Genomic DNA, 21,701 nt, shown 5'->3' on the forward strand with positions numbered 1-21,701 from the left:
AGAATATTCACTCTCTCACTCCTATTCAATATCGTACCGGAAGTCCTAGTAAATTCATTAAGTCTAGAAAAAGAAGTAAAAGGCATTCAGATGAGAAAGAATAAAATATTCACAGATGGTGTGATTTCTCTATGTGAAAAATCACAGGTAATCTACAATAAAAGCTCCTAGAATTAATAAGTGAGTTTAGCAAGGTTGCAGATTCAAAGATTAATAAACAGAAATCAACTGTATTCCTACATACTAGCAGTGAACAAACAACTGTAAATAAAATGCTTTAAAACACTACCATGTATAATAGCTCCCCAAAATGAAACCATAGATATAAAGCTAACAAAATATGCAAAGGATCTGTATGTTAAAATTACACAATGTTGATGAATGAGATCAAAGCAGACCTAAACAAACAGAGAAACGGGCTGTTCCCTTGGAGCAAAGGAATCCGTATGGTTAACATGTCAATTCTTCCCAAATTGATTCACACGTTTACTGCAGTCCCAATCAAATCGCAGCAAGATTCCCTGTAGATACACACTAGCTGATTCTAAAATTTACGTGGAAAGGTAAAGAAACTAGAATAGTCAAAACAATTTTGAAAAAGAACAAAGTTGGAGGACTCACACTACCAAATTTCAAGATGCACTGTGAAACTACAGCAGATAAGACAGTGTAGCACTGGTGAAAAGATAGACTCCTAGACGAATGGAATAGAATAAGAAACCCAGACATTTTCTGGTGGACATAAACAAGATTGACTGCTTTTTAAATTTTTGACAATAATTCAATGAAGAAAGGATTGTGTTTTCAACAAATAGTGCTGTAAAAAAGCTGGATATCCACATACAAAAAACAAACAAACAAACCAACCTGACTGACCCTCACACTAGATAAACATTAACTTGAAATGGATCACAAACCCCGATATGAAACACAATGCTGTAAAAGTCCTCGAAGGAAAGAGAACTACATCTTCCTGACCTTGCAACGACTTCTTGGATATGACATCAAAGGCACAACACATTAAAGGTAAAAGTGATAAATAGAAAAAGGGATGGAGTCTTTATCAAAATTCAATACTTTTTTGTGAAGAACCCAATTTAGAGAATAAAAAGACATCCACAGACTGGGAGAAATTATTTGTAAGTCATATGTGCAACAAAGGACTTATACCCAGGATATATTAAAAAAACTCTTAAAACACAATGAGTAAACAATCCACTTTAAAAAAAAGGCAAAATATTTGAACAAAGACTTCCCCGAAGAAGATAGATGATGTCAAATAAACACAAGAAAAGACGCTCAATGTCATTAGTCATTACGAAAATGCAAATTAAAATAACAAGATACTACTATACCTACAAGAATGATTACAATTTTTTAAAAAGTGACAATATCAAGTGTTCATGAGGATGCAGAGAGACAGGAATTCTCATATATTGCTGGAGGGAGTGCAAAATGGCCTAATCACTGTTTAAAATACCCTGGCAGTTCCTTAAAAAATTAAAAACACACTTACCATATGACCCAGCAATGCTACTTCTAGATCTTTATACCAGAGAAATGAAAACTTGTGTTCATGCAAATGTTTACAGCAGCATTATTCATAACTGTCCAAAACTTGAAAAAGCCCAAATATAGGGGATGAATGGATAAATAAATGGTGGCACATCCATATAGTGGAATACTATTCAGGAACAAAAAGGAGCACGTTGTTAACACATACAACATGGATGAATCTCAAATGCATTTATGTTAAGTAAAAGAACTCAGTCTCAAAAGATCATATAACTGTAAAATTTCATTTATATGGCATCCTGGAAAAGGTAAACCCATCAGAACAGAGAAGATATCAACGGCTGTCAGGAGTTAGGAGGGCGGGCGGAGCCTGATTACAAGGGAGAAGCATGAAGGAATAGTTTGGGATGTTGGACTTGCCTGTATCCTGTGTGCAGTAGGTTCAAGAATTTATGCATGTGTCAAAACTCATGCCAAAAAGGATGAATTATAATGCATGTAAATTTAAAATATTAACAACTTAATTTTTTAAATAAAGTAGAACAAAAAGCTGAATCAACTTAAACAAACAAAGCAAAACAGATACTTTGGAGGCCAAGTGAAACCCATCTGCAGGCTGAATCCCACCAACGAACCTCCAGCTCACATCTCCTTGTTTGGACAAATTGTCTATTCAAGACAGACTCTCCTCAAGACTTCCTTGGACCCAGTTTCTTAAAATGAGGCCCAGAGAGGGAAAAACAATTGCCAAAGCCACACAGCTAGTCCATGCAGGGCTAGCACTGAAGTCAAGCTGCCTTCTTCCAACTCCTGTATGGTACGGCATTTGACGCAGGTTGTATACAGAGTTGCACCCGAATGACATCCTGAAATATTACCTAACTCTCAAACAGATTTTTGAGGAAGAATAGCAGGAACAAGAAACTAACCTCATAAGAAAAAGGACAAACTCCTTAAGGCTCAGCATTTACAGGAAGTATATTAAAAATTATGACCTCAACAAACGATTCTAGCCAAACTATGAGAATAGCAGACATAGCACAATTTCTTGAAATAATTGTCAAAAAATTAGCAGAGTTTCAAGGAAGGCTGAGGGCCCTGACGGGCCCCAGCAGACGCGCCTGTGGAGGGCTGCTATTGATTCGGAAACAATATCGCACATGATAAATGAGAATGTGCTTAGGAGAGGATTCAGTCAAGAGAGCCCCCAGATCAATCAGCTTGTCAACAGGCAGACGAAATTCAATTTTTATTCTTAGTAAACTCTTATTTGGTGGCAGACCATCGTTTCTGTGGAAATTGTTTCACAAAGGCCGAGGGGCAGCCGTGAGAACATGGAAAAAGATAATCTTTTCAAAGCATGTTAAAAGTGAAGATTTGGGGCTTATGACTGGGAGTGAGGAAATGTGATTATGGGGCAGTGGCTACGGCAGCCCACCTTCTTTGCCCAAAAGGACCAGTCAGAGCCAGCTCGCTGTGTCCTGCACAGAATGGATTTTCTTCTCTGCCACCTGACCCAGCCACCTTGGAGGGAAACTCACTTAGAATGGGACCCCAGGCTTTGCAGAGGAAACTCAACGACCCTATGACAGAGCTGAAAGGGGCTTATATAGAGACCTTCTATTCAATTAGTTTAAACCATATGAAATTGTCACTTTAGTAGGTTAAAAAAAAAGGTCAAATATCAGCAATTTTATATAGTTGAACCAAATAACTCTTCTCTCTTTTCTTAGGTTCCTTTGCCATGATATTAGGAATTCTGAAGCACTTTTTCTTCTTATACGCTTTTCAAAGTCACCCAAGAAATTAACTTCAGGGCTGAAGCTAGGGCCTAGAATGCTTGACTCCCAGATCAAAGTCCTTTCCATAATTTCTTGCTGCCTCTTCCCAAAGAGAGATGTTCCTCCATTTGGCCGTCTGCGCTTGAGTCAACACACATAGATGGAGCCTCTACACCGTGCCAGACTCTGGCAAGGTAGCAGTGAGCAGTGGTCCCACCTTGTTCTTATGGTTTGGTAGGCAACACAGACATTAGACAAATGCAAGCGTTCATCAAATAATCACGAGTGTACAGAGCACTACAAAGTCAATGTACAAGCACGCTGCACAAGCAGCACACCGCAGGAGACCTGGGACGGAGGATAAGCGAAAGGCTCCTGGGGAAGTTGCTCCAAATTTAGACCTGAGGGCTGTAAGGGAGTTAGAAGGCAAAGGTGAAGTGAGCAAGGGAGGCCAGTGGTGTCTAGAAAGATCATTCCAGAAAAAAGCACGTCTTCAAAGGTGCTGGGGTATGAGTTGACACAGCTTGTGGAGGATACAAAAGAAGGTCATATACCCAGAAAGGAGAAACCAAGGGAGGGAATGTTGTAACATAAGATTGGGGAGGAAGGCAGCCCTGGCTCCCATAGGATCCTATACACATGGGTCCCTTTTCTGTAAAATGCAAAGTTTGGGCAAAGACTTTCCTGAGCTTTCAGTCTCATTTAGACATATAAAACAAGAAAAGCGCGGGAGCGGAGGCAGGGTAATCTTCTACTATTTCCCGGCCTCTGTAAGAGAGAATCCAGCCCAGACACTCTATCAAGAGTGTTTCTGAAGATTTCCAGCTTCAAAACAATTAAGGCTCAACCATCCAGAGCCAGAGCCATAGACTGCCGGCCCTCGGAGAGCTCCCAGACCCTGCCTCCACCCTTGTCCTGCCACGTTCAGTGCGCCCTCCTAAGTGCTCATGATGACCCAGCGGCCCCAGCGAGTCCTCCCCAACTCCTGCCGTGCCGCCATCAACCACCCAGTTCAACTGGGAATTGCAGGTCCGCTGACTGCAACAGTCCAGGAGGATGCATGTGGCTTTGAAGATGTTTACCAAATGTTTTCTTCAGCCATCCCCTGCGGAGATGGAACATGCTGAGAAAATAAACACTGATGCTGAACCAACAAAGGGGCTAAATTTTCCTTCAGATCAAGAAACTTGATGTCGATGACTGAGAAAATAGGCTTAGACAGTACTCGTTACACTTGGGGAACATCAATGGACCTCTACCATCACTGAAGCTGCAGAAGCTAGACTCTGACATGAACAACCTTCACCTGTGTGACTTCCTCGAGCCCCGTCAAGTGAGAAGGCAGAGAAATTCCATCCAAGGCATGCAATCTACTTGTATGGGATGAAGGCCCCTGGATTGAGATATGATGGAAATAGCTTTGTGACAAGAGCTAAAATTCAGGCTGGGTTTCCCAAAGCCTTTTTAATATTTTCCTCTAACCAACAGTACAGTACAGATATTTGGGGGGCTTCTTTCACTCCTTCTGTAAGCTATACTAAAATATCTTTTCTTGTCTTCCATTCTTTCCAATAAAGTGAGATCTCATAATCTCCCAACCAGTAAAGAATGAACCACAACTATACTGGTTGAGTCTATTTGAAGACAAGGCAATGAAGAGATAACTTGTTTACTGGATACTTTCATAAAAGTGAAATTCATCTCTAATTTTTAATATCATCTATTTTCTGGGAGCTTTTAAGGCTAAAATATCCAGATAATGAGTTTAACCATGCAAAGGGACTTGCAATACCACCCTTGGCCCTGGGTCTGACACTTCAGAGTGTCTCCACTCTGGCCTCCTCTGACCACACTACCACTGGGGCCAAGGGGATAGACCTGTGTAGAGCTCTCTTTCCCCAGGATCACGTTCCGTGTACCCAACACCATGAAAACCCCTCATCCATCAGCACTGAGTCTCCTTGGGCTCTGCTTTCTCCTCTAGGTCTGCTTCCTCCAGGTCCTGAGTGTGAGAGCCTCTGTCCCTGTGGAGTTGGAGCTCACACCCTCCTGGCACATGGATGTGTTCACCAACCGGAAGTTCTCCAAAGTTTGTAGTTCAGGGATTTTTATGGAGGCTCCATCACACAGGCAAGATCAGTTATTAACTCAATCTCCAGCCCCTCTCCCCTCCCTGGAGGATGATACGAGGTGAGGTCGAAAGTTCCAAGCCTTTAATCATGGCTTGGTCTTTCTGGTGACCAGTCTCCATCCTGAAGCTCTCCAGGAGCCACCAAGAGTTGCCTCATTAGAACAAAGGACACTCAATCCTATCACCCAGGAAATTCCAAGGGATTTAGGAGCTCCGTATCAGGAACCAAGGTCAAAGACCAAGCATTAGAACAATAGACGCTCCTAGCACCTTTATTGCTCAGGAAATTTCAAAAATTTTGAGAGCTCTGACCAGGAGTTGGGGATGAATATCAAAATAAGTGTTTCTTATTGTATCACAGTAGATAAATGATTAAATGATCCTTGAAAACCCATGTACGTTCCAAAGTGTATTTGCTTCAGGGAAAAGATTACCTTGCGACGCTTGAAATATGCAAGTCAGGTGTGCTAGAGATCGGGAGAAGCAGGCGTTACGCATTATCAGCAAAATCCTCCATGTGAGGATAATGAGAGATGGCTCCAATAATTATGGATATTTTGGTTTCATAAAACACCTTGTAGAATTAAATGGCATGTGTAAAATGCCACCAAAAATGTCTAGAGCCACCTGCAGATCAACAAGAAACTTCTAACTCTGGAGGCGCCTGGAAAGAAATGTGCCTCGCCTTACAGGCTTCAGAGCCCTGCCTCCACAAGCTCAGCTCCTCCACCCGCCATCTCCTGGCGTCCTCCCCATTCACACGCTTCCTCAAAGCAAAGGTGGTGGGTGGAGAACGAATGGCACAAAGATCGAAAACCTTAGGAGACCTTGAACAAACCAAGGGCCTTGAGGAAATAGTGCATTCTGCTCCTCTGGCTCTGTAGGAAATGGGAGAAGTATTTCATTTCAGGGCTGTATTTTAACATGAAAAATGACCCATATTCTTTATCCATTAAACTGTTAGCACATCCCAGCATCGTGGGCCTTAATAACATTTCCTTAAATAACTGAGAAAGTTTATTGGTTTTATTTCTTTTAGCAAAAAATTGAAAAGAGGAAAATAGAACATATTGGACTCAGGTATCAAGCTAATTAAAATTGTAAATGCCAATAATGATATCTGACATTTCTTTTCAACAATAAGCAATTATTGTAAGCACTCCCCCAATAGCTATTAAATCTATCTCTACAAACCTAATTTTTTCACATTTGGAATATCTAACACAGATCGTTTGTCTGAGCCCCTTCCATTAGTCTACGTATAAATATATATTCGAGGAGCAGTATGGTTACGTTTTGTCTAATTAGAGTATTATGTTCCCTGGTGAAAGCAATATTAAGTTACATTCTAGGAAAACAGGAATATTATATGTTAAAAACCAGAATAAAGCTCACATCTGGTATATTTTAGTTGTGGGATATGTAAGATCTCCATCCTTCCCAACTTCTGTCTACTGGAAACCAAAATGAACAACTTTAGGAAGTTTTTTCTTTCTGTTGAAACTTGAGGACTAAACAGAGAGCTCAGTGAATGGATTGAAAATAGATGTGAAAAAATCAGTAGCTATTGGAACAAGGAGATTAGAGATTAGAGCCTAGGGAAGAAATGCTTCGAAGGTCAGGGAACACATCCTGGGATACATGGGGCCTGGAGGGAGTTTACTGAAAATGGCCCAGAAGAACAGCCAACATGAGGACAGGATACCGGAAGATGAACTGACCTGAAGCTGCGGCCAGAAGGTAGGCTGCAGCAGCTCTGCGTCACAAGTGGGGAGCAGGCTTCTTTCTATCTAATTATTTACTAGATTGTGTGAAAACCCCAAAATAAATTAGGTGATGGCCATACCAATGAACAAGAAGATATCAATATTTGCCATTAAACGGTACTTAAGAAGGAGAAGGAGACAAGGGAGCAACATTTTCTGAGTCCAAATGAATCTATAATCGTGAGATATCTCATTTATTCATGAAGAGCACCTTGTGAGAAAGCAACCATGATTATTTCCATCTTGGAGATGAGGAAATCAAAGCCTAGAGAAGTCTATAAAATCTGTCCCAGAAAACACAGTAAATAAATGGCAGGGATGGGTCTTGATTCAGGTCCCCGCCTATCCTGAGACTCATTTCCTGTCACTCTGCCACTTGATGACTGTACAGCAGTTGCATACTCCTATCTGTGTCTCAAATGGGCCATGGATCTTCCTTCCACCAAGTCTTTTCACCTGAGGTTCCCTCTGTCTGGCAGGATGGCCCCTTGTCATAAATCTGGTTCCACATCAGGGTCCTTCCCCGTCCATCCTTGCTAAAGGATTCTCCCCGCCCCCCCCCCCCCCCCCGCAGCCTACGGCTCAGTCATTCAGCACAACATCCCCTGCCTACTTCCCTTCTCAGCACATCTCTCTCTGAATTCTCTTCTGTATGTTTAAGCTCACTGGTGAATTGTGGATCTGCTTGACAGGAATACCAGCTTCTTGAGTGCATGTCTGTATCCCTGAGACCTGACACAGTGCCTGGTACACAGTGAGTACTAACTCAGTATTTATTGAATAAATGAGTGAATGAATGAATGAGAGAGGTTTCCAGGTCAGATTTATCTAAATCTGAAACCTGAGCTTAATCTACTCCACAGGGCTGGCTTTTTTGACAACAGCACGGGGGGGCTTTGAAGTAAGAGATATAGTTGAAACAATTGCTGTGACAGTGTTCTGGAAGGTTGATGGGGGGTTGTTAGCACTTTTTCCTTGCCCAGAATTTCTGCAAGTGCCCAAAGTCACACAGTTTCTGAGCCTCTGATGCAGGCGTGCTGTCTCCAGTGCCCAGAACAGTCTAAAGTGTTTGAAATGTCTACAATCCATCCTGGCAGGGAGAGAGAAGGAGGAGGAAAGAAGAAGGAGATACTCTGAATAGGAGGCCATCCTGCACAACTTCCCAGGCTGACTATGATCCTAATGACACAAATACTCCTGCAGCTACGCAGACTTCCTAGCTGTGCCCAAAACCCATAGTGTGGATGTTGTCGACACAGTCACAAAAGACAAAGAAGTAACCATTAAATATGTCTGGCTAGCTCATTCTTAACTTATCGCTTCCCAAACAGAGGATCCCAGCCAAGCTTTGTGTAAATCCTTGGCCATCAACCAATAATTTTGGTTTTAGCCATTAAAAAGAATTCTTCAATGACTCCTAAAAAATAAAGAGACAGCCCCCAAACTTAATGGATTTCCAGATTTTGAGTCTGAAAGAGGACACGATCAAATCTATGTTTATTGTCTTCCTGTGGTTAGCTGGCCACATGTGTCTGTGGGAAGAGTTTTCCCAGAAGACCAAGGTACATGGTGCTATGGCCAATCTTTGTGTAATCCCTGAGCCTTCTAGCAGTCCCCCCGAAAATGCATATTCATCTCCTTCACCCTCCACTTCATACCCCTGTGGCCCTACCAGGTGCGGGAACATAACTCATAAGAAATATTAACATTAGCTGTTTATCATGGAACTTGCAAAACAGAAAAGCAATAAAAGTGCAAGCATGCCCACTCAATTACCATTGAAATAGATATCACAAAAATTATTCAGTGTCAGAAATCTAATTTTGTATGATATTTCTATACATTTCCTCTGCTAATTTTTCTTCCCTCCAGTATTAGGGAATTAATATGCTTCAAATGCCCCTCTAGCTACCCTGGAAAAAAAATACTACTTATTTAGTTGAGCTACCCAAATCCATTAGATAAATTTCCTTTACAGCAAAGCATTGATGAATGAAATGTCTCATGCTAATGTAAGAATAATCAATTTAGAATGCTTATGACAATTAACAAAGCTGAAGATACGCCTTGAAGGCTCCATGCTTTGTCAGCCCTGATTTGGATTAAACTTGCGCTAATGGGATCATTTTTCTTCCAAAAGGTATTCTTTTTAGGCAGACCTATCAATTAATATGAATTATGCATGTATAAAAGTACTAATGTCATTAATTAGACAAATTAATTTTTATGATGCAGTGGATAGACTAACACTAGATTATATGTGATAACTTCCCCACGGCGCCCGCCAATTTGAAATAAATGAATAGTTTATATTTGTGTGCTTCCCAAAGACTCAGTCTGGATTAATCAGGCCAGTCTGTGGGCAGGAGATGGTTGAGATGCTGCATATTCTTGATGGTCTTCTCAGCCAGAGGGGTCACTCCTGAGACAGCAAAGCCCAGATTTCAACAGGGAGAAAGTTTAGAATAATGCTACATAGGGTCATGGGAGAAATTAGTAAACTGTAACCATTTGTTCTGGCAAGTTCTTATTGATTCTTTTTCCAAAATTTACTTGCTGTTGTCCAAGTGGGCTAAGAGACAAATAAATCTCAGGAGATAAAGAGAAGGGGAAAGAGCATTTTCCTATTGTTGAACTGGCAGACATAGCTCATTAATGTTGATCAATTTTTTTTATTGAGATTACATTGGTTTATAACATTGTGTAAATTTCAAGTGTGCATCATTATATTTTGGCTTCTATATAGACAGCATCATGTTCACCACCAAAAGCCTCATCTCCATCTGTCACCATACATATGTGCCCCTTTACCCCTTTTGTCCTCCCCTCACTCCCTTCCCCTCTGGTAACCACCAATCTGTTCTCTTTATCTATGTGTTTGTTTATCTTAGAAAGACTTGGAAGAAACCTACGTGCCCATCAATGGATGAATAGATAAAGAAGATGTGCTATGTATAAATAATGGAATACTATTCAGCCATAAAAAAGATGAAACCATGCCGTTTGTGACAATGTGGATGAACTTTGAGGGTATTATGTTAAATGAAATAAGTCAGACAGAGAAAGACAAATACTTTATGATTTTGCTGATATGTGGAAGATAAACAAACAGCTGTCAGGTTTGACTAATACAATATTTACCTTCTAACTCTGAGTGTAAGTTATAATTCCTTAATCAGTATTGGCTATATTCATTCTCAAATCCATTAAAACTTTGATTTCCTCAAGTCTAGTACGTTTTCTAAAGCGTATGACAATGAGGACCATGTGAAGTCCACTATTTGCAAGGTTAACCATCACCGTCCTCATCGGTCTTGCAATAAGGCTTATGATTACAAGGAAGTGACCACCACGAGGAAAGTAAACTTGAAATTCTTTTTCTCTTTTCATACCTTTTTACTCTTTTAGTCCTTGTTTTGCAGGAACTTGAAACATGGCTCTATTTTACGTTTTATAACTGGGATTATTGATGACATATCCTAAAGTCAAACCAGTGCATCCCATCAGGGCAAGCCTGGCAGGAATTAAAGCAAGCTAGGGTGACCTAGATAACGTCTTAGAGTCAGGTGCAAGAGGACATAAGTGATCTCTCATTGAAGGTTCACATAGTTACTGCCTGAACCGTGGTAAGTGCTCAATAAATGCAGGTTGAAGAAAATGAGTAAAAACATTCGTTCAGCCAAGGACTTGACATGGGTTCTAAAAACAAGGAGCCATCACAGACTTGCAGAGGAAATTTACTCTGTATTCTCAGTGTTCTTTATTACACCAATGATGGTATGGCATATTCACGAAAAGCAAGCCCTTCGAGGACATGAGTTCAAATCATAAATCTATGACATCCTGGCTGAGTGACCCTGGGGGTTCGTAGCTGCCTCGCTGGGTGGTTGTGAGGCTTTGAAGATAAGTGATCAGCAATACAATGTGGTACTTGCCCTGAGGGAGCCTTCCATGAAGAAGAATCAGGGTCTTTACCACTTGGAGCAAAAGGTAACAGCATCTCTTAGAGAAAATGTTGCCATTGTGCATACCTAAATACTTCCTTGGGCAAATACACTGATGAGTGGTAGGATGGACTCAAGCACCACTAAGAAGATGTGGGATGTTATCCATCTTCTCATTCAATTGTGATCATATTTCTACCCTTTTCTGGTAAGATGCAAGTGAGAGAGGAAAAAGTGATTAAGGTAATGGAACCTGAGCCAGACTACCTGGGTTCACATTTCACTCCCACCACGTACCAGAGCTGTAATCTCAGGCAACTTGCTGAACTTCTCAACACTTTCTTTCCTGCTCTGTAAAATGATGATAATGATAGGGTTAATTCTAAAAATTGGAATTAAATGAATTAAAACTTACAAAGTGCTTAAAACAAGGACTGGCACATAGTGTGCAAGTAATCAATACAGAAAGGAAAATTACTTGGCATCCATTGTGTTTTAGATGCCTTATATACATTATCTAATTTAAACTTCACTACATCCCTGTGAGGTCAGTAGAAATAACTTCGTTTTACAGATGAGGAGATTGAGGCTCAGAGTGTTCACCTTGGTCAGTGTTACCAAACTGATAGGTAGAAGAGGAGAGATTTGAACTTAGGGTTGTCTGAGAAGTTATTGTATAAGACTGAGGAGTGCTGGGAAAGTAAAGTCTAGGAGTTAGGAGGGTGAAGCATCTTCATTTTGAGAATCCTACAACTTGTGGAAAAGAGGGAGGGTGCTGGTCATGAAGGTGAGTATTGGGTAGATAAGATAATAGTGACAGCTACCCTAGGCATGAGTTAGGCACACTCCTGTGAGATAGGTATTATTAATATTTTCATTTTATAGATTTGTTAAGTAATTTATATTAGATAGTAAAGCTGACACACAAATTCTAGTCCATCTTATTCCTCAGACTGTATTAATAACCCCTAACCATAAGGCCTAACAATTTATAAGTAAATAATGATATCCCAATTGGGGATTCCAGATATAAAGCCCTCACCTTCCAGCCACGTGTCTTATCTCCTGGCTCTTGTCTTATTACCAACTGTGGTCACCAAGACTCTACAATTAGCCCTGGCTAGTTTCTGGAGAAGAAAGAGAACCAGCAGGTTGTAGAAGTCCAACTACACCTGTGAAAGGACACAACCTGGCCTAGACCAGCCAAATGTTGATAGGTTGTGACAAAGAATGGTCTCACTTTATAATATCTATCAAAAAGATTAGCTTCCAGAGGTGAAGTGCAATAATCCAGATCATATTTACAAGCTTCTACATGGTCTGTGATGTCAGAGACACTTTTTAGAAGGTTAAGATCCTAGAGTAGGTACTTTTATTGTCTTGTCTAGTCATGGTCTCGGTTTAGGGATGGTTGTGTTACTCAAGGCAGGCCAATGGTACTAAATTCCTGGCCTTTTTCTGGAATTGGGGGCTATAGGGATGATGTAAGCTTGGAGCTGTTGGAGACCACCACTTGGAGAGGGCATTGCTGAGGATGGAGCATGTATGGAAGCAGAACTAAGAGCGGGGCAAGACAGCATGAATCCTCGTGACATCATCTGAAACCTGGAGTATATCCTTACCTGAAACCACATAACCCTAGACTTTTCAGTTATGCGAACAACTGAATTACCACTTTTGTTCACACTAGTTTATGTCAAGTTTCTGTCACTTGCATCTGAGGGAAATCAGAATAATACAGAAAACAAATAACAGAAACCAACATCAATAACATCAACCAACATCAACAGTTCCTAGCGGCAGAGTTTGACATTCGCCCGAATGCATATTTCCCTAAAACATCCCTACAGGCTCCTTCTCTGAATGAAGCTGCCTCATAGAATTTTGTTTTTTCTTTTTGACACTTCAGTTCACGAATTCTTGGCTACTGGATCACTTTAGACACAATATTATAAACAGTGTCTTAGTAAGATTTGTTGAGGTCTTTTTTAGTTATTGTTGTAAAGGAGGTCACAGAATTTCGTTCTCCAAATGTAGGGGTGTGTTTCCTGGGAGAACGAAATTGCCACTGATCTAGATGTTTCCGTCACAAAGGACTAAATCTTCAAAGGAAATGGCTACTTGGGAATCAGCGTCCACTTCTGTCTAGGCTTCTTCCACCCTCAATATGTATAACTGAACCATCAGTTAAACTCACAATAGTTTCCACTTTATAATTAATTTGAATGCGAAAAGTTTCCCATGATTCTGAAAACTGAGCAGATAAACACGTTCCATTGACTAATGGAGGGAATCATTAATAAAATCAACAATGCCCCCCTCAGCCATTCACTTCATCCCTTGTGAACAAGTACTGAGGGATACACTCGTTTCTCTCCTGCCTCTCCACAACATCCTGAGGCCAGGATCACTTTAAGACAGGGGGCCAGCTCCAAAGCCATAGACGATTTGAGTCAGCAAGGCCCTTGGATGCAACACTCCACCAATACCTTTTACATTCTCTGACATTTTTTATTTTCCCCAAAACTTCAAAATAAAGTCATGGTTAGGCTTGTGGTCTCGTGACCTGAACAGTATCCTTGCTTTATCACTTAGATGCAGGCAAGTTACTTCATCCTCAAATTATTTACACAAAGGAGACAGTGATGAGAGTCAACAAGTTCACCTGACCAGCTTATTGACGTCAACTATCTACTAAGAAACCAGGCACTCTTTTAGGTGCCTTGAGACACAAGGAACAAAACAGACAAAAGCTCATGCTCTCGTGACGTTGATCTTCTGATCTATCTTGGCATGATATTGGAGGATTCGATGAGATGATGCTTGTAAAATGCCTCCCACTGTGCCTGGCACGTAGTCAGAGCTCAAGAAGTTTGTCCACGTTATTGTTGGTAGCTATAGTTAGTTCTGTCCTCTTAACTGCGATTATGAGGATATATTTTTCCCACCTGGCACTGCCAACTGCTGAGAACGCGTATTCCCAAATCCCAGACTGCTTCTTTTCAGAAGAGGCTCCAAACCTAAATCTTAGTCATTTTTGTCAGAGAGTCTCTCCAAACTTCCAGAAGACTTGATGACCCTTGCCCTCTCTCACTGACTCACGGCACTAGAAGTTTCTTTCCTCAAAAGCATCCCATGGACTTTGTGCTCTGTGTGGAAGGAACAGCACAGCGTGGGATGTATATAAAGGGAAGGGAAGGCGGACATTAACTCAACGGTGCAAGCCCGCCCTGCTGGCTAAAGGGGATCACAGGGCTTGGAGGAAGCTCTATGAAGCTGAGCTCTCACTCTTTTTCTCCAAGAGTGTGCTTGCCAGCTAGGCACTTGCTTTGCAAAACCTAGGAGTCTCTACGCTGTACAAGTTGGTAACAAGGCCCATCAACCAGGGTTCTTTAGTTGCAAGCATCAGAAACTAACTTTAATGAACATAAAGCAAAAAGAGAAATTATTGGTAGACCATGAGGTAGTTCCCGCAAACTACGGAAAAGCTGAAGTACTGGGATAATATTACAATGATCCCAACAGGGATCTCAGCAGCAAGATTTAATCAAGTGTCTCCTCCAGGAATTCCCTCCAATGGAAGTTTTTTCTTCTATTGATGGTTAGTTCATTCAAAGTGAATTGTGGCTGATCCATCCCCCATACCCACCCCAACAGCAGGCGTATAATCTCCTGCCTTCAGCACCATCTTCTAGTGACCATCCATGGGTTTCTCAACAACTGGAAAAAAACTGTGAATAGTTTCATCCTTGACTTAACTCACGGCCCTCTTAAGGGGAAAATATTGGCAAAATTTTTTAAAACTACAACCCGCAACATCCTGGTCAAAACATTAAGACACGAACAAAGAGAGATTTTTGGAGCTAAGCCTCACATGGTCCTGCTGGCGGAAGGCAGTCTCTACGCCCTGTGCAGCCTCTGTCTGCTCTTCAGAGAGCAACTGGTTCTCAGGGCTCCTCATGGGGAAGAAATGCCACTTTTCCCTCAAGCACTGTGGAACCCTAAGCTGTTAAGTTTTGTTAACAATTGGTAACAATATACAATTGTAATAATTGGTAACAATTGTTCAGGGACTTAAATTGTTAACCTTTATCCATACCCAAAGTTTCTTTTTTCTTTTTAATAAACTGCTTAACTGATATATAACATAAGGAAAAATACATAAATCATACATGTATGGCTCAATAAATTTTCACAAAATGAGTACACCTGTGTGACCACTACTTGCAAGATCAGAACCCCAGACGTCCCCTTTACCTTTCCTGCAAGTCAAAACCCACCTCTTCCCAAAGGCAACCATTTTCTTGACTTCTCACAACACTGATTAATTTATTCTGTTTTCAATGTGTATAAAGGGAATAACGTAATAGTATTTTTTGTGTCTGGCTTTTTTCTTCAAAACTGTGTTTCATAGGATCCGTCCATATTTTTGAATGTAGCCAGTTTACATCATTTTTTCATTGATGTAAAATATCTCATTGTGTGGATATACTACAATTTTCTTTTCCAGCTTACTGTTGGTGAACATTAAGGTTGTTTCCAATGCTTAGCTGCTAAGGATGCTGCTATGGTCGTCCTTACACATCCCTTGTGCACAGGTACGTGTGTCTCATTAGGTGTGCATCTAGTGGAGGAATTTCTAAATCATAAGTTAAATGAATATGCAGCTTTAGTAGAGATTACCAAACAGTTTCAAAAGCATTTGTACCAATATATACACCCACCCCAATGTAGGAAAGCATCCATTACTCCACATCTTCATCAACATTGAATATTTGTAAGCTTTCTAATTTTAGCCATTCTGGTGTATGTAGATATATATCATTGTGGTTTTAGTTTTCATTTCTCTAATGACTAAGGAGATTGATACTTTCTATATGTTTGTTGGCCATTTGAATTTCCTCTTTTGTAAGGTGCCTGTTCAAATGTTTTGCATGTTATGGTATTGGTTGTCCACCTTGTTATTGATTTGTAGAATTTGATGGTATATTCTGAATATGAGCTCTGAATCAGATATATGGATTGCAATATCTTCTCCCACTCTTCATTTTCCTATTCACTCTTTATTTTATTTTATTTTATTTATAATTTTTTAATTTTTTTTTTAAGATTAGCCCTGAGCATTAGCTTTTAGGTGAGGAAGACTGGCCCTGAGCTAACATCTGTGCCCATCTTCTTCTGTTGTATATGCGGGATGCCTGCCACAGCATGGCTTGATAAGAGGTGAGTAGGTCCATGCCCAGGATTTGAACCAGTGAAACCCAGGCCACTGAAGCAGAGAACTTAAACTTAACCGCTATGCCACTGGGCCAGCCTCATAGCCACTCTTTATTTTTAAAATTCCAGCTTATCAATCTTTTCCCTTAAGGTTAGTGCTTTTTTGTGTCCATTTAAGATATATTTGCCTACTCCTAGATCACAAACAGATTTTCCTATATCGTTTCTAGAAAATTATCATTTTACCTTTTACATTTAAATCTGTGGATCTTCCAGAAGCTCATTCTTGATTGCGGTGTGAAATAAAAGTTGAGATTCATTTCTTTTTCTACACGGATATCCAGCTGGCCTGGCACCATTTACTGCAAAGGCTGCTCCTTCCTCAGTGCACTAACCCATCACATTTGTCCATCTGCATGGGTCTGGGGTTTGGGGGGTCCCTCTATTCTGTTTATCATTTGCATGCCTATTATTGAACAAATATCATACTCTCTTAATTACTGTAGCTTTGTAATAAATCTTGATATTTGGAAACGTAAATCCTCTAATCTTATTTTTCATCAAACTGGTTTCACAATACTGACCCTCAAGGGATCTGCTTTACTTTAGAGAGTTTTAATTATGCATATAATTTCTTTAGTAGATATGTGGCTAGTCATATATTCTACTTTACTTGGCAGCTTTTTAAAGTTGTGTTTTGTATTAATTTGTTGATTCTGTCCACATTTTTAAACATAATGGCTTAAACTTATGTTTTAAATTGTCAGAAAAACTTCTTATTGTCCTTTTCGTTCTGATATCAGTAATTTGTGACCTCTGCATGTGTGCGTATGTGAGTGTCTGTGTATATTGTGGATCCCCAAGATGCCCCTCGGACTCGAAGATTTATTAGAAGGACTCAGAAATGCTTTTACTCGTGGTTGTAGTTGTTTACAGTGAAAAAAATACAGATTAAAATCTGCAAAGGGAAACAGTGCATGGGACAAAAAGTCCACAAGAAACTAGGTGCAAACTTCCAGGTGTTCTCTCCTGGTGGAGTCACACAGATGCACTGAATTCTCCCAACAACAATGTGTGACAATACGTGCCAAGCATGGCCAACTACAGAAGTTCACCGGAGCCTCGGTGTCCAGGGTTTTTATTGGGGGTCAGCCATGAAGGCATGTAGGCTGACTGCAGCTACTCAGTCAGACTCCAGGCCCCAGAGTCCAGAAAGCAAGTGTTCAACATAAATCACACTGTTAGTGCAAACTATCTGAGCAAACTGGTATTGCATGGCCCAAGGCCTCAGAGAAGGAAAAACACTCTTATCAGGCAGACTGATCCGAGGGCTCAGAGCTCATCTCCCAGGAGATGGCCAAGGGCCAATCCTGATCATAGGCCTTTCTACGGAATGTGCAGAGTTTGAGCAAATCAGGTCTGCTGATTAATCCTTTCCTGCTCACTTTCTTTTCTTGATCATCTCCATTCTCGCCAGATTCTATAAACTATACAATCTTTTTAAGGAACTCTTTTTTGACTTGGTTGATTCTCTTAACTTTTTATTTCATTAATTTCTGCCATTTCTTTGTTATTTATATTCTTCTTATTTTGGGTTTAATTTGCTCTTCTTTTTCTTACTTCATTACATGAAAATGTTAGTTTTCAACCTATCTTCTTGTGAACAAGCACCTTAAAGTCTATTAGACTTTCACTACACACAGCTTTAGCTCTATCCCAAAAGGTTTACTGCATCATTCTTCTGTTAAGCTCAAAATGTTTTCTAACTTCTATTCTGATTTTTCTTTGAAACGGGTATTACTTATAAGTGTACTACTTAATAGCCAAACATTTGAGGATTTTCTAGTAATTAAAAAAATTAATATCCAGATTAATTTCACTGTGGGCAAAGAACATATTGTGGATAATATCAATCGTTTGAAATAGATTGATATTTGCTTTATGACCTGAAAAGGGTTGGTAAATATTCCACATTCACTTAAAAAGAATATGTATTTCTACAGTTCTACAGTTCTGGGTGCAATGTTCTATAACGTCAGTTAGGTGGAATAAGTTAATCAGGCAATTGAGGTCTCTCATGTTATGATTTTTTAACGTTCATTTTCTCAGTGATTGAGAGGGGTATATTAATATTTCCAACTATGTTTATGGGATTTTTTTTATTTCTCCTTTTAGTTCTGTTGATTTTTGATTTGTATATTCTGCGGCTATGTTTTAGCTACATCCAAATTTAGAATTACTCTGTCTTCTTGATGTATTGATTCATTTAATTTTATTAAATATCCATTTTTATTACTCATTTTTGCTTAAAATCTACTTTTTTGATATTAGCCTGGCTACACCAACTTTCTTTCAGTTAGTGTTTAAATAGTATATCTTTAATGGTTTATAGTTTCACCCTGTCTATAACCTCACATTAAGTTTTGTCTTGTAAGCTGCATATAACTAGGTTTTGAATTTTTGTTCAGCTTAAGAATCTTTCCTTTTAACTGAGACATTTAGTCTGAATAATTTAATATAATTACTGACACATGTTTATATATACCATCTTAGTTTTTGTTTTCTATTTATTCCACAAGTTCTATATTCCTTTTAATCTTATTTCTTGTTTCTTTTTGGATAAATATAGTGATCTGGACTATTCCAGTTTTTACTCTATTAAATGTTGGTTCTATATAATTTCATCATTCTTTCAGTGGCTAAATTAGATATTACAATATGAATTCCTAATCTGATAGAGAAAAATAAAAATCATTGCTTTTACCAACTTCTGCTTAACATAAACAGCGTAGAAAACTTCAGTTGCATCTTCCATTTCACAGCTTTTATCTAATCATTATGCATTTTTAATTCTGCCTTATTTTAAACCCCACAGGATACTGATACTAATTTAGATTACCCACATATTTATATCCTTTTTGTTCTTAACACTTTCCTTCACTTTTATATTTCTATCTGACTAAAAAATCTAAGCCACTCCACCAACGACCACCACCTTACTATTTCTTTTATTACAAGTCAGCTGCTGGATAATTATTTTAGATTTTGTTTGTCTGGAAATGTCTTTATTTCACCCTCATTTTTGGAGGATATTTTCACTGCATATAGAATTCTAAGTTGACGGTTTTTTCTTTTAGCACTTCCAGAGTTGGCCCTGTGGCTGAGTGGTTCAGTTTGCTGGCTCCGCTTAGGCAGCCCAGGGTTTTGCAGGTTTGGATCCTGGGCGTGGATATGGTGCTGCTCATTGGGCCATGCATGGGTGGCAGCGTCCCACGTGGCACAGCCAGAGGCACTCACATCTAGAGTGTGCAACTGTGTGCTGGGGGGGCTTTGGGGAGAAGAGGAAGAAAAGAAAAGAAGATTGGTGACAGATGTTGGCTCAGGTGCCAATCTTTAAAAAAAGTGTCTTCCCTTGTGTTCTGATGTCCATTATTTGTGTTGAAAATTTGCTGTCAGCCTTGTTTCTTTGCAGGTAACATGTGTCTCCCTGTCCCCCAAGCAGCTGCTTCTAGGTTTCTGTTTGTTTTCAGCTTTCAGCAGTTTTACCACTGTGTGCCTAGACACATATTCTTTGTTTTTATTTATTTTTTATTTTAAACTTATCCTGTTTGAGTTTATAGAGGTTAAATACTCTGTAGCATGATGTTTTCTTCAGTTTGGGAAAATTCTTGGTAATTATCTTTTTAAACATTGCTTTTGTTCCATTTTTTTCTCTCGTATCCACTAAAGCTCCAATCACATGCATGTTAGATTTGTTATGTGTTACCCATTTTTATTGATCTCCATACTTCAGTCTGAATATTTTCTATTGACTTGTCTTCCACTTTGCTAATTCTTTTTTCAGCTTGTTTTACTACCATTCAACCTATCTATTGAGTTCTTAATTTCAATTATTTTTCAAACAGAATTTCCATTTCATTATTTTTTTATGGATTTCAATTCTCTGATGATATTCTTCATCTTGTTGCCTGCTTTACCGAACATATTAATCACAATAATTTTAAAATCTGTGTCTTAATGCACCAATATCTGGATTGCCTATGGATTTGTTTGATTATCAGGTTTTTTCTTTTCCTTTTCATTTTGCTTATTTAGTCCTGTGTCCTTATAGCCTGGTGATATTTTATTGAGGGCAACTTATCATGTATGAAATCCGTAGGGGCTCTGGATGATGTTATCTACGTCCAAAGAAGTTCTACTTTACATTATCAGGCATTTAGAGCAGGGATATACCACCTTAGTGCAGCCTAGAATGAAGCACATTTGAAACTGAGACTACTTCTGCATTGCCCTTATCCCCAGGATGTGGCCATTCAATGGTACCCACTGAAAGCCAGGGATGTTTGCCAAAATCCCCTGTCTCCTGGGCTTCCAACTCCAATTTCTCTCCCTGGTACCGTGAAACTCTCAAAAGCTCTGCCCAAAGTCTTAGCCTCTGGGCTGCTGCTTGTAAACTGTCAAATGCCTCAACTGAAAAAGTCACATGGAATACTGAACTGGTTTCTCAGTACCTTCCTCTCTAGGGTTTTGCTCTCTCAGAGCCTGGATACCTTGCAAATTCTAAATTCCAATTTTTATCTCCCTAAGCCAAAAGTTTTGCTCAGCTTCTTCTTGTAGCTGATATTTTCTACTTAGTTTCTATTCTCTTACTCTTTGTTGCTTATGCGTCAGCAAGTGCGTCAAGTAGAAAAGCGCTGCAGACTTTTGGGTTTAACTGAATGCATTTGCCTTTTCCCCAGGACCATGGTTCTCTGAATCTTGGTTTCCTATTAGTTCTCCAATGCCTTCGAATGGATTTCTAAAACATTTACCCAGTTTTTCTAATTGGTCTCAACAGGTGGGTTAGTGTGAAACAAGCTAGTCTGAGGGGAAGTTGGTTATAATAATGAGCATATGTCATAAAAACCTGCACTATTATTCCAAGTATTACCAATGCAAATTTCTACAGAGGTTAGGCAGGTAAAACAAATGGGGGAAGTGCGCCAGATAAGGATTGTCAAAGTGTAAATCACAACCTTGTCAAAATAGGGGAGTGCTGTCCATCTTTGGATGTCCCAGTTGAAACCAGAAATACAGAGATTCATCTATTCTTCTGAGTTTTAAATATTGTCAACTTTAAAATTGTTTTTCAACCTGGGCCTGAAAATTTATCTCCAGAGTATATCCAGCCATAAACTTATAGTTGACAATCTCTTTTAATTTTTAGTTTTTGAAAATATGTTATTTACTAGACCACATCTCCATCTTAATTTATTCTCAGACTATTTTTTAAATACTTACTGTTCATAGAAATATGTGTTAGGTTTAACAGGATACATATGATTCATAGATTTTTACTTCTCAGAAT

The sequence above is a fragment of the Equus przewalskii genome, chromosome 3 (assembly GCF_037783145.1).
Source record: "Equus przewalskii isolate Varuska chromosome 3, EquPr2, whole genome shotgun sequence".
NCBI classification, from domain to species: domain Eukaryota; kingdom Metazoa; phylum Chordata; class Mammalia; order Perissodactyla; family Equidae; genus Equus; species Equus przewalskii.